At 36.4% G+C, this 12,500-nt stretch overlaps 1 protein-coding gene across 1 annotated transcript in view; it reads right to left on the minus strand.

Moving 5' to 3' along the window:
• Positions 1-12,500, minus strand: part of LOC135199678 (acanthoscurrin-2-like) — a 27,378-nt gene that overhangs the window by 2,361 nt on the left and 12,517 nt on the right. The gene's annotated exons all lie outside the window — the stretch shown is intronic.

Consider the following 12,500-nt stretch of genomic DNA (forward strand, 5'->3'; position numbering starts at 1 on the left):
CAGAATTTATATATTTTCATATATGTTAACTGAAGGGGAATTTTTAGTTGATAATAATCTCGTCGGCTCCCGGGAGCGAACCTAAGAACCCAGAAATCAGGACGTACAGTAAAGCGCCTTTAACCGCAGACCTACCACAAAAGGATATAAGTTAACACCGCCTCTCACCTACAAATCTCTGTCGCGCTCAAGGATTCGTTGTTTCGGAGTCGGCATAAACCCTCCTCGACCTTGGCAACTGTGTAGTGCTTTTGTCGAACGTCCTGATTTCTGGGTTCCTAGGTTCGCTCCCGGGAGCCGACGAGATTATTATCAACTAAAAATTCCCCTTCAGTTAACATATATGAAAATATATTAATTCTGAGGTAGAGCGAATTAGATAGTATGGGCAGTCCTTTAAGTCCTGTTTTAGCCAATCTGTACATGGAATACTTTGAAACTACAGTAATAAATGCAATAAAACCCAAAAACATGCTGTGGATGAGATATGTAGATGATATTCTAACATTTTGGGATAACAGATGGGGCAATTTTAATGAATTCCTTATAAAATAAAATGCATAGGTGCCCAGCATCAAATTTAAAGTTGAATGGGAAAAAGACAACAAAATTCCTTTTCTTGATGTTTTAATAATCAGGGACATGACAGAATACAAATTTACCATATACAGAAAATCCCTGCTTAACGTCCAACAAAAGATATCCCCCAAGAACAAAGGTGTTTACGAAATCCCATGCCTGGACTGTGACCAATCTTACATCGGATTTACAGGAAAATCAGTTACCCAGAGATTAGTACAACATAAACGGTCAGTTAGGTATGAAACAGAACTCAGTTATTTTCAACCATATAAATGAGCATAACCGTAGAATAAACTGGAATTTGTCACGTATAATTTATAGCAGCAACTGCTGGTACAAGAGTCAAGTGATGGAATCAGGCTTGATTAAACAGAGGCAGGTAATGAACATCTCAGAGGGAGTATGGAATTCAGATATCATCGACAAGGTTTTCATTCAAACCAACGCTTAAGAAGATTAAAGGAAGATTATCAGTGGGAGTGACCTAAATTGGCTTACCTGTGGATGGATCTCTTGGTATAAATACCACCTTTTTAACTTTTCTCATTCATCTACCTGAAGAGGAAGACAGTAGTCTCTGAAATATAGTATTTTTCTCTCTATATTTTGGTGTTTTCATGGGCTCCTTTTATTAGATGGAATACTGTTGTAACAGAACATTTTTTACCAGTCATATATATATATATATATATATATATAATAATAATAATAAACATATATATATATATATATATATGTATGTATGTATATATATATATATATATATATATAATATATATATATATATATATATATACATATATATAAATCAGTGGTATAATATTTATCTTGAAAAATAGTGGGTTCGCTAATCTTGACATGATCCAAAGCGCTAAAATACAAATGTAAGACATCACTAACGAAATTAAAGTAGTTATAGCAGAACCAACAATCGAGAGAGCAACAAAGAAAGACGGAAAGTCAGAAGGAATAACCGACAACAGCTCATTTGAGGTAGAGAGTTGTCGATGAGGACTGGTAAGTGTTCAACTGCGGGACAAGTTGTTTAATAAACAAAGGATTTCAGGAGTGACAACAGTCTGCCATTCAGTGCCCGTCTAAATATTTCAAAATATTTGTATTGTATGTTATACTTGCATTTATTGGCCTGTTGTCGGAAAATTCACGATTAGCAAGTTTGCTACCATTACCATAGCCAACGACTTTGTGACAATCAATTCTGACCCTTAGTGACCTTGCGGGGTCCCACGTAGGTCCCCAGATTACATCTACGGAAACTGAACTTGTGGACAACACAGGGTTATCGAAAGGTCAATTTTATCCTTAAATTTACTAAACAAACTACTCAAGAGTAAGGGGATCTGTTGGGACGATATTAAGTTTCATTGCAGGTATATAATTAAACTTAAGTTTTCTCAGTATATCATAGAAATTGTCATGAATTTAAGGTACATATGCATAAAACTGAAGCTTAATTAAGCGCAGTAGGTAAGGAGACTTTTGGAATAAAAATCTTCATTTTCTATCAGGGCAGAAAGCAAGGGAACTAGAAACTAAGCAAACCTGTAATTCAAGGTACCGTATGAACTTAATAAAACACACAAAGAATTGTTCCCTATTGTACCTATTCCTGCTTTCTCCCCTGATAGGAATGAATATGATATAAAAAATTCCCTCCGCTTCAAAGAAGCCATACTTAGCAGGACTCGGACCCTTTTATTGTTAGTTATGATGTCGAGTCCTCGTTTAACAATGTAACTGTGAATAAGACTATTAAAATTATTGTTATACTCTTTCCTGAAAGTGACTTTTTAATAACTTTAATAAGTCTGATCTTAAGAAACTCTTGCATCTGGCAGTGCAGGGCACTGCCTTCATTTGCTTTAATAACTGTTACACTCAAATAGATGGTATGGGTTCTCCATTAGGGCCCGCATTTGTTGAAATTTTTATGTGCCTCGTGGAGGAGCCTTTTTAGACACCTGTCCTTTGAGTTAACATCCGCTGTCCTACAAAAGGTATTGGGCGATACCTTTGCGCTTTCTATAACCAAGTATGACGCCGAAAGGTTTCTTGAGTTTACTAATAGGCACACCCATATAAGTTTACTGTGGAGTGTGAAAGTGATAATAGACTGTCTTTCTTAGATGTTTTAGTTTTACAATATGATAATTTTCACACATCAGTTTACAAGAAGAGCGCCTTGACAGGACTACTATGAGATTCAGAGCCTTTGTCCTGGTGTTTTTCCCGAATAACTTTTTTTCTGTGCATTTGACAAAGATATTACTCAGCCATAGTATACTTTGCATCCCTACCTAATTTTCGGCACCATTCATTATTGCTCATATTAGTTATACGTGACGTAAGCATGTGACGTCCTGACCCATCCCACAAGGTGATGACGACAAACAGCTGTCTCTGATATTCTGAATGAATATTCGTACCATGTCAAGGCCTCAAGAATGGCGGCTATGATAAGTCATTGTCCCAGTGCTTGGCTTGAAGCCTAAATTCTACGTATAATCCAATCTAACCCTGTGCAATTGTCTATTTATTACAATGATCGTCACCGTCATATTAGAAAAATACCAAAAGAGTTACTTTGTTAATTTATTTATAATTATATAATTTTTCAATGGAGAAATATAGTGATAGAAAGTAATTTCTCCGATTATGGAAACCCTTTTCTTCAAGGATTCCAGCATTCGACCTCATGGCATAAATCCTATATAAATTATCTTTACCACTACTACAAAGTGTAAACAAGGAGTATTGGTTGTATTTTACTGTTGCCAGAGGTGGAGACTTTTTCACGAATAGCCAATTATCCATCAAGGAGGAGGCAAGTTAATGACGTCACAAGTTAAATCATTAAACCTTCGAAATACATTCTTCTGTGTTTGCTGGCGATGTCATCAAAAAGTCGGTGTTACCCTTATAATTACCAGAATTATGCAACTTTCGTAATACAGAATACAGTGAAAAGTTAGGTAGGAATGTAAGATACCCTGTGACAAAGTGTCGTCTTTGTCAGGTACGTTGATAAAATTTTATTCCGGAAAAACACCGGGACACCGGGTGTGAATCTCATAGTAGATGTACTGTAGGGACCTACGTGGGATCCACGCAAAGGTTACTAAAGGTCGGAATTGATTGCCACAAAGACGTTAACTATGGTACTGATTGCAAACTTGCTAATCCTGAATTTTCCAACATCAGACAACAGGCAAGTATAACATTCAATACATAGATTTTGAAATATTGGGACAAGCACCAAATGCCAAGCTATTGACACTCCTGGAATCTTTGTTTATTAAACGTGTTCCTCAATTGAACTTTTGCCAGTCTTCCTCGACAACTCTACCTTACGTGAGTTTTGCTGCTCATTCCTTTTTACTTTTAGGCATTTCTAGTTGCTATCTTGATGGTTGGTTCTGCTATAAGAACTTTAATTTCGTTATTTATTACGTATTATGTCTTATATTTGTATTTTAGCGCTTTTAATGTTAATTTTGTTTTTTGTCTTTACAGCTTGAAAAAGAAACAATTGTGATTTAAAAGTCACCAGTTATTTCAACGACCACCTGAGATGTACTTCCTGCTTCAGTTACATATATTATATATATATATATATATATATATATAGATTATATATATATATATATATATATATATATATATATATATATATATATATATATATATATATATATATATGCACAATACCTTCTCCCCTTGCGGCCGGTGTGTCTGCAGGGTGAAGTTGCAGGTTCCATATTACATCAGAAATCTTAAACCTTATCAAACATATTACATTATACCATGAAGATTGGAATCTACTACTATCCATTTCAGACCCGATGTGGCATCGTTTTTCGGGAATATCTTCAAGGCTTTTAGTCTGGACAGTGATGACATTCTAACACAATGTTTACAACATCCCTCCGTAATTTATAATGTTATAGGAGTTAGTCAAATTTATATACTTTAGGAGTTTGCTCTTATGATTTTACGTTGTAGTCAGCCAGAACGCAAACACCCGCGCAAATAAGTTGACTTACTTCCCTCCCCTTCATCAGTTCCCTTCTTCCCCAATCAACACACTCCTCACCCATTCTTCTTTCACCCCTCCCCCTCCCACTCCCTCCTCTTCCCCCTCCAATTCTCCCATCCCCTACTCTCTCTCTCTCTCTCTTCTCTCTCTCTCTCTATAAATTACACACAGGGATATATAAAGTCTTACACATAGTTATTCTATGGTAATTTTGTTTGACAGGAATAGAAATGGTGGGTGTAGTAATGGATCGATGGTTAGTTAATGGACATGACTGTTTTGGCTTCAGTTGGCAGTTTTGAATACAGTTTTTGAGCATTATGTTACAAATGTTCAATGGCATGCGATCCCAGACAGTGGTTTGTTGCAGGGTACCGAAGGCGTGCTACAATCACCTTGTCCATGGCCAATTTGCTTATACGGGCAAATGGTACCAACGCGTGATTGCACTCAAGACTTTTTAATATGGAACCCGTCATTGTCACTTTTGATTAGCGATGATGAGGATGAGCTATTCTTGACAGTGATGACGATTAAAATGAAATTTTGAATCTTTGTATATCACCCATTAATTCTCTTAATATTAATTATTTTACAATTTTACCGCATCCATCTAATCGTTGAATAATTATGCCTATTGCCCAACCAATCTCATCACATTGTACGAACAATCGAACAACAGGTAGAGAAAAACTACCATACACATACCTATAGTCTAAGGTCATAAATATAGTTTCCCACGACAATTCTTAGCCAACACAGTAGAATGAGGTTGAACATCACAGTGGAGGTCCTTAGCAAAACCCACTCCACTCAATAGTTGAGTGATCCACATTTGAGTTATAATGTGGCAAAATCATGTAATATAATAATGTATAGTGTATGTACTTATATTTTACAGTATGTTGTGTAATTCAGACGAGAAAGAGAAAGAGAGACAGACATGGGATGGGAGAATTGGAGGGGGGAAGAGGAGGGAATGGGAAGGGGGAGAGGCGATAGAAGGATAGGCGTTCGAAGGGGAAGGGGGGAAGCGTGTTGGTGGGGGAAGGAGGGAATTTATGAAGGGGAGGTGGTTAAGTCGACTTACTTGAACCTGTGCTCATGTGCGTAGGTTCTGACTGACTACAGTTTAAAATCATAAGAGTAAACTCCTATAACATTATAAATGACGGCGGTGTGTTGTAAACATTGAGTTAGAATGTCGTAACTGTCCGACTAGTACCATGGTCACCGCTAATACCGTTGAATATATTCCCGAAAAGCAATGCCACATCGGGTCTGAAATGGATAGAAGGTAAAATTTCAGTAATGGATTTTGAGATGTTAGGCTAAAATAATTGCAACCGCAACTTTAGCTTGCATGCAATTAACTTCCTCCCAGCCTCACCGGCTCCGCCCCCCCCCCCCCCCCGGCTGGTCAAGACCTTCTTGAGGTCGACTTCAATATTTACAAGAAGCTATTCTTAAGGCATTTGTAACAATCAAGGTGGGGTCGCGGGATTGGGGGGGGGGGGGGGGGGGGGGGGGGGAGGTGGGGCAAAAGCCGAAATGGTCAACATAGGACAATGGGCTTTAGGATAACATTTGAAAGGTAAAAATAGCTCCCCCTTTTTATGGGAAAATTAGCACGAAAAATTGCTACTTCCATTTCTTGATGGACATTTTCACCCCAGGAATGAAGGCAGAATAACCATTGTCCGAAGAAACGATGTGACAAAAAATTACCGATGCTTCCAACTCATTCGACTTGATAAACTACCTTATCACTCTTTCTTCCTCATTTCCTACACTTTTCCCCCCCTTTAGTTATCCTTATTTTCTATGTGTCCTCATCCTCCTTTTCTGTTGCTACGTTTTTCGTGGTCCTTATTTCATGTCTTTCCTCTTTCCCTTCTTCCTCTTCTTTTACCTTAATGTCTTCCTTCCTACTACTACTTTTAACTCCGCTTCCTCCTCTTCCATTATTTTCTGTTTCTCATTCTTGTTCTTATCTCCCTTCCTCCCATTCCTTCTTCTCTTCCACTTGTTTTCCGGTTCTCCCTTTTTCTTATTCCTGTCTCATTCTTATTCCATTTTTTCCATTCTCCTCCTTTCATATTTCCACACTGTTTCCCACTTCCAGTTGCATTTTGAAATGGAAATCATTTTGGAAATGTATCTTTATGGATTTTTTCACTTATACGAAACCAGTAAGGTAATTTCACTTAGTTATTTTAACCAATTTTCTATTTCCTTGAAATAGTGACGTAAATTTGGGCGATTATAATTTACGTAACTTACCATTTCCCTTAAGAGATCTAAATATTTTTGAGAAAGTATCACAATCAGTTCTTCAGGCCGGTTGAGAAGTTTTTCGATTGATTCTCGAAAATATGATTTATTCAAATTACAGAACAACAGTTATACGTAAATATTGTTGCATCCAAGCTAGTCCGTGGTTGTTCAATTTTCATCTAGGTCATTTCTGATCATTATCTCAACCATTAAGCTCTAGCTGCATAATTTGAAGCCTTTGCTCAATATGTTTGTACAATTGCATTATGTAAACAGACATGACTATACAAAAGGAGGCCGAGAAACTGGCATCACTCACACATGCACAAACAGTGTCATGCAATCGACCCTCTGCTCTTAAGCATTCTTATGTGAACTATGTTGGCACAGGGTAAGAGGAACGTATCATCAGTTACAGGCTGCGCAAATGCAGCAGCACGTGCTGGCATTATGACAGCGTAAACTAAAATAGTAACAACAGAATTTGGTATCGCCTTTCTTCTTTCCTAAAACAAGAATGTCGTATATCCAAGAACACCTTTGTAATTTTCCTGTTACGTGTTTATGTAATTACCGGGTGGAGGACGGGTGGTAAATGACAGGCAAGGTAAATTACACACGAACAAACTTACAAAGACATCTGTGGCAAATCATGTCAAACTATACGCAGAGGAGGCACTGAAACTTGTCAGTGATACTGTTACTGACAAGTGGTCCATCGCCTTCAGATTTGTCCATGACGATTCATGCTCGCTAACATAACACAACTCTGACAATTCTGTTGGCAAAACGTCGACGTTACATGCCGTCAACACGGCCATAATAAGGTGAGTTTGTATACTACAAACCCACCTAGCTGATAACATCACCAATGTTTCATATTTAAGTTCAGCACCTGTATTACCTACGTGTTTATTAGTCATCTGTAAACTATATACTTTCGTTCTAATTTTTGCGACTATTTCTGTTACTAAAATCCTTGCGTCTGTTGGTATTCCGTTCATCTATAATGATTTCATTATCAAGACTTCCAGTCATTAAAACCAAGAATATTTTATAAAATAAATGACAACTTAATATAAATCATAGAATGTCAGTCGTGATAATACAATTTAAGGCAAAAGTTAAGTATATCTTAGTTTTACCAGACCACAGAGCTGATTAACAGCTCTCCTAGGGTTGCCCCGAAGGATTAGATATTTTTTACGTGGCTAGGAACCAATTGGGCATCTGGCAACGGGACCTACAGCTTATTGTGGGATCCGAACCACACTATATCGAGAAATGAATTTCTATCACCAGAAATAAATTCCTCTGATTCCGCGTTGGCCGAGCCGGGAATCGAACTTCGGACCACCGGATTGGCAGCCGAGCGCGAAAACCACTCGTCCAGCGAGGAACTAAAATTTAAGGCAGAAAATTAGGAGGCGTTCATCACAAATGGAAAGATACAAAATTTTACATCGAATTGCCAGGATATAAATCTGTTAAAGTAAAAGTATTTGGAGAAGAGACGTCAAGACTTTAATATTATTTCAGTTTTGCTGTAAACATTGACATAAAAAAAATAAAGAATGACGTATTTCGAAAGGGGGCAAGGATTCATAAATAAATCTGTCACATCGCATTGGTTCCAGATCAATGAAATCATCATAATTATTGAAAAATAATCCTACGTTGAAAAACAACGCTATATCTATCGAGCTGCAAAGATTTCGAGTCAATACGTCAATGGGAACTTGTGAGAAACACTACCAAAAAGGCTCATTCATGCACTCCATCATTAACTAAGAAAATGCTTAATGTTTTCCTTTCCATGCTGAATGACTGGAGACAAAAGAAATTCTCCTTCTATCTCGAGGAACACACACAAAGAAAGGGAGAATAAAAGGAAGAAAGAGTTAAGAAAAGACGACGAAGGAGCGTCCCTTGAGTGATTTTCGTCCGAAAAGTCCTTCCGTGTAAGCTAGACGTCTTTTGTCATTTTCCGATGCGGTTTCTTTGAAGCCCACTTCAGACCCCGGGAAAAAAGCAAGGGGTTGGAAATTGGTGTGGAAATGGGAAATTGATTCCCGTCTCGTCGTATGTAAAGGAGGACGTCATGAGTTTTGTCAAGGAGCAGAGGAAAAAAAATGGCGGGAAAGAAAGAAGTTGAGGAGGTGGTTTGGTACGTTTGGCTATGACAGTCGCGTTGATAGAAGTATCGTAGTAGTAGTAATAGTAGTAGTACGGGGCCTGATGATAATGATAAAGACACCACGGGTGATCGATTTATGAAAATTAGGGTAAAAAGCCCAGCACTTCGACACTGCCAGCCATTCGTTTCTCGTAAGAGAGAGAGAGAGAGAGAGAGAGAGAGAGTTGGAATGGGTGGACAGGAAGATTGAAGAAAGGAAGCAGGAATGGACTAAGCAAAAGGCTAGAAAGTGGTTGCACTCTTGGACCGAAGGGGCGCTGCAATCAACCCTTAGTCATGCCTGAAATGCACCGCGTGAGGGGAAGGAACAACACCGTTTCCATTAGAACATACAGGGTGTCAGTAAACTCAGAAACTTAACATTCCACAAACAAAGATTTCTACATGGATCATTGCAGAGAAATTTCGGATCCTTCTGATGATTTAATGTCGTGATAAAATGTCTTAACGCTACAGAAAAAATAATCTTCGATTTCTGCAAACAGCGACGAGGGACATTGTAGGATATACACACATGCATGATAATAAGCGAGAGCTTAAATTTGTATATTTATTGAAATAAAATGGCTTTATTCACCACACGTCACGCACGCAAAAACACACAGATGCACGATCACAAGCACATACGTATACATAAACATACACACACACACACATATATATAATATATATATATTTTTTTATGAATGTATACACCATATATGCATGCCTATATATTGTATATTATATATGGATAATATATATATAAATAAATAATATATATATATATAGATATATATATATATATATATATAATAATATATAGATATATATATATATATTATATATATATAATATACACTATATATGCATGCATATATATTAGTATGTATATATGTATATATATCTATATATATATATATATATATATATATATATATATATATATATATATATATGTGTGTGTGTGTGTGTGTGTGTGTGTGTGTGTGTGTGTATGTTAGATGAAATACACAATTAAATTCCTTTACAAAACAGTGTATTAAAAATGTATATGTACAAAGCTTATAGCTTTTCGTCTAACTACTGTGGATTTGATTATTAAATGGAGTATAATATACAACTCAGGAAATACAGTAAAACAGGAAACCATACATACATACAAAGGAACAGTACAGAACAGAATGTAAAACTGTCAATGAAGTTGCTGGGCCGTTATTAGCTCTTAAATTCTTTCAAAAATCAAAGTCATAATAATTTAGAACAAAATCACCTTGTTGATTTTTAGCGGAAGACTCCCGGTTTCTTCCGCCAAGAAGGTCTCGAGGAATTTCATAGTTGACAAGGACCCAACAACCTCATTAATTGTTTTAGTCTCTTGTAATGTTTATTTGTATATATGGTGTCTTGCTTTACTTTGTTTCCAGAGTTGTATGTTGTACTCTATTTTACTGATTAAGATCACAGCAACTGCGCTGAAGCTATAAGCTTTGTACATAAATATTTTTGATACACTACGTTTTATAACAGGAATTTCATTATGGATTTCACCTAACACTGTTAAGTACGACATGGTATTTTTAGATTTCATTATATATATATATATATATATATATATATATATATATATATATATATATGAATAACTTGATCACGAAGTATATAAAACGTGATGCTATGTATAAATAAAGGTTTTTTTGCCACGAAGGAAAAACTTGGCTATCTCGCTTTTTCATTTTTTCCTTCGTGGCGAAAAATCTTTATATTTATATATATATATATATATATATATATATATATATATATATATATATATATATATTATATCTGAAACACTATGAGCAATTTCAACTAAACTTGGTATACCTATGACTTACTATCAGGGAAAGAATACTGTAGGAGTTAGACATCACTGGCACCAAAGGGGGCCGGGGTTGGGAAGGTGTGATGTGTAAAATAACCGAAAACGACAGATATTAGCGTCTAATCCATAGTTTCCGATGTGACTGTGATGAATAGTGACACTCCCTTTTAAGTCCAAGTTCAGCCCCGATAGGAATGGTGAGTGGAAAAGGGTGAAATATCAAACGTCAAAAATGCTGGGCAATGTAACTGAAGCAGCTATCTTAACAGGAGAGAGAGAGAGAGAGAGAGAGAGAGAGAGAGAGAGAGAGAGAGAGAGAGAGAGTTTATTGGTTGTCATTCAGGCCAGCGCCTGGTTAGTCAGGGAGTATATATATGTATGTATACATAGTATATAAATAAAGGTGATGCCATGTTGTGCCTCAAGTAAAGGGTCGTGTATGTAGACCGAAAGATCTGGGCAATTCTCGTCTTTTCATTTTCCTCCTTTATCTATACATACCATCACGTTATATATATTATATAATATATATATATATATAAGATATATAATATATATATATATATATATATATATATATATAATTGACTGGTAAAAATGTTCTGTAACAACAGAATTCCATCTAATAAAAGGAGCCCATAAGAACACCAAAATGTGTAGAGAGAAAAGTATTATATTTCAGAGACTGCTGTCTCTCTCTTCAGGTATATGAATGAGAAAAGTTTACAGAAAAGGTGGTATTTATACCAAGAGATCCGTCCACAAGTAAGCCAATTTAGGTCACCCCCGCTGATAATCTTCCTTTAATCTTCTTAAGCGTTGGTTGAATGAACACTTCGTCGACAACATCTGAGATCCACACCCCTTTTGAGATGTTCATTACCTGCTTCTCTTTTATTAAGGCCGATTCCATCATTTGACTCTTGTACCGGCAGTTGCTGCTATAAATTACACGTGACATATTCCAGTTTATTCTATGGTTATGTTCAGTTTATATGTTGAAAATAGCCGAGTTCTGTTGTCCATACCTAACTGAAAGTTTTGTGTTGTATTAATCTCTGGGGAAGTGATTTACCTGTAAATCCGATGTAAGATTGGTCACAGTCCTGAACTATTAGAGAAATTTAAAGTAATTAGAGAAATTTAAAGTAATTAATCCTAAATTACCCTACTTTTATGGCCTTCCCAAAACTCACAAAGACAATCTTCCATTCAGACCCATCGTTTCATGCGCCGGAGCTTTCAATTACAAAATTTCTAAATGGTTAGCTGGCCTCCTTTCTCCTTTTTTAGGCACTTTTTCTCCAGTCACATCAAACATTCGGAAGATTTTGTCACAAATTCAGAGAAGCACATATACCACTTCACAACATAAAACTTTTAAGCCTTGACGTAGACTCCCTATTCACAAAAGTACCAGTACAGGACGTTCTTCAGTTTTTAAGGGAAAAATTATCCCACTATTCAGATCATTTCCCATTGGCGCTTGACAAAATAATAAAGTTAGTTGAATTATGTGCAACTAATAACGTATTTTCATTCGG

This window comes from Macrobrachium nipponense, chromosome 26 (assembly GCF_015104395.2).
Source record: "Macrobrachium nipponense isolate FS-2020 chromosome 26, ASM1510439v2, whole genome shotgun sequence".
NCBI classification, from domain to species: Eukaryota; Metazoa; Arthropoda; class Malacostraca; order Decapoda; family Palaemonidae; genus Macrobrachium; species Macrobrachium nipponense.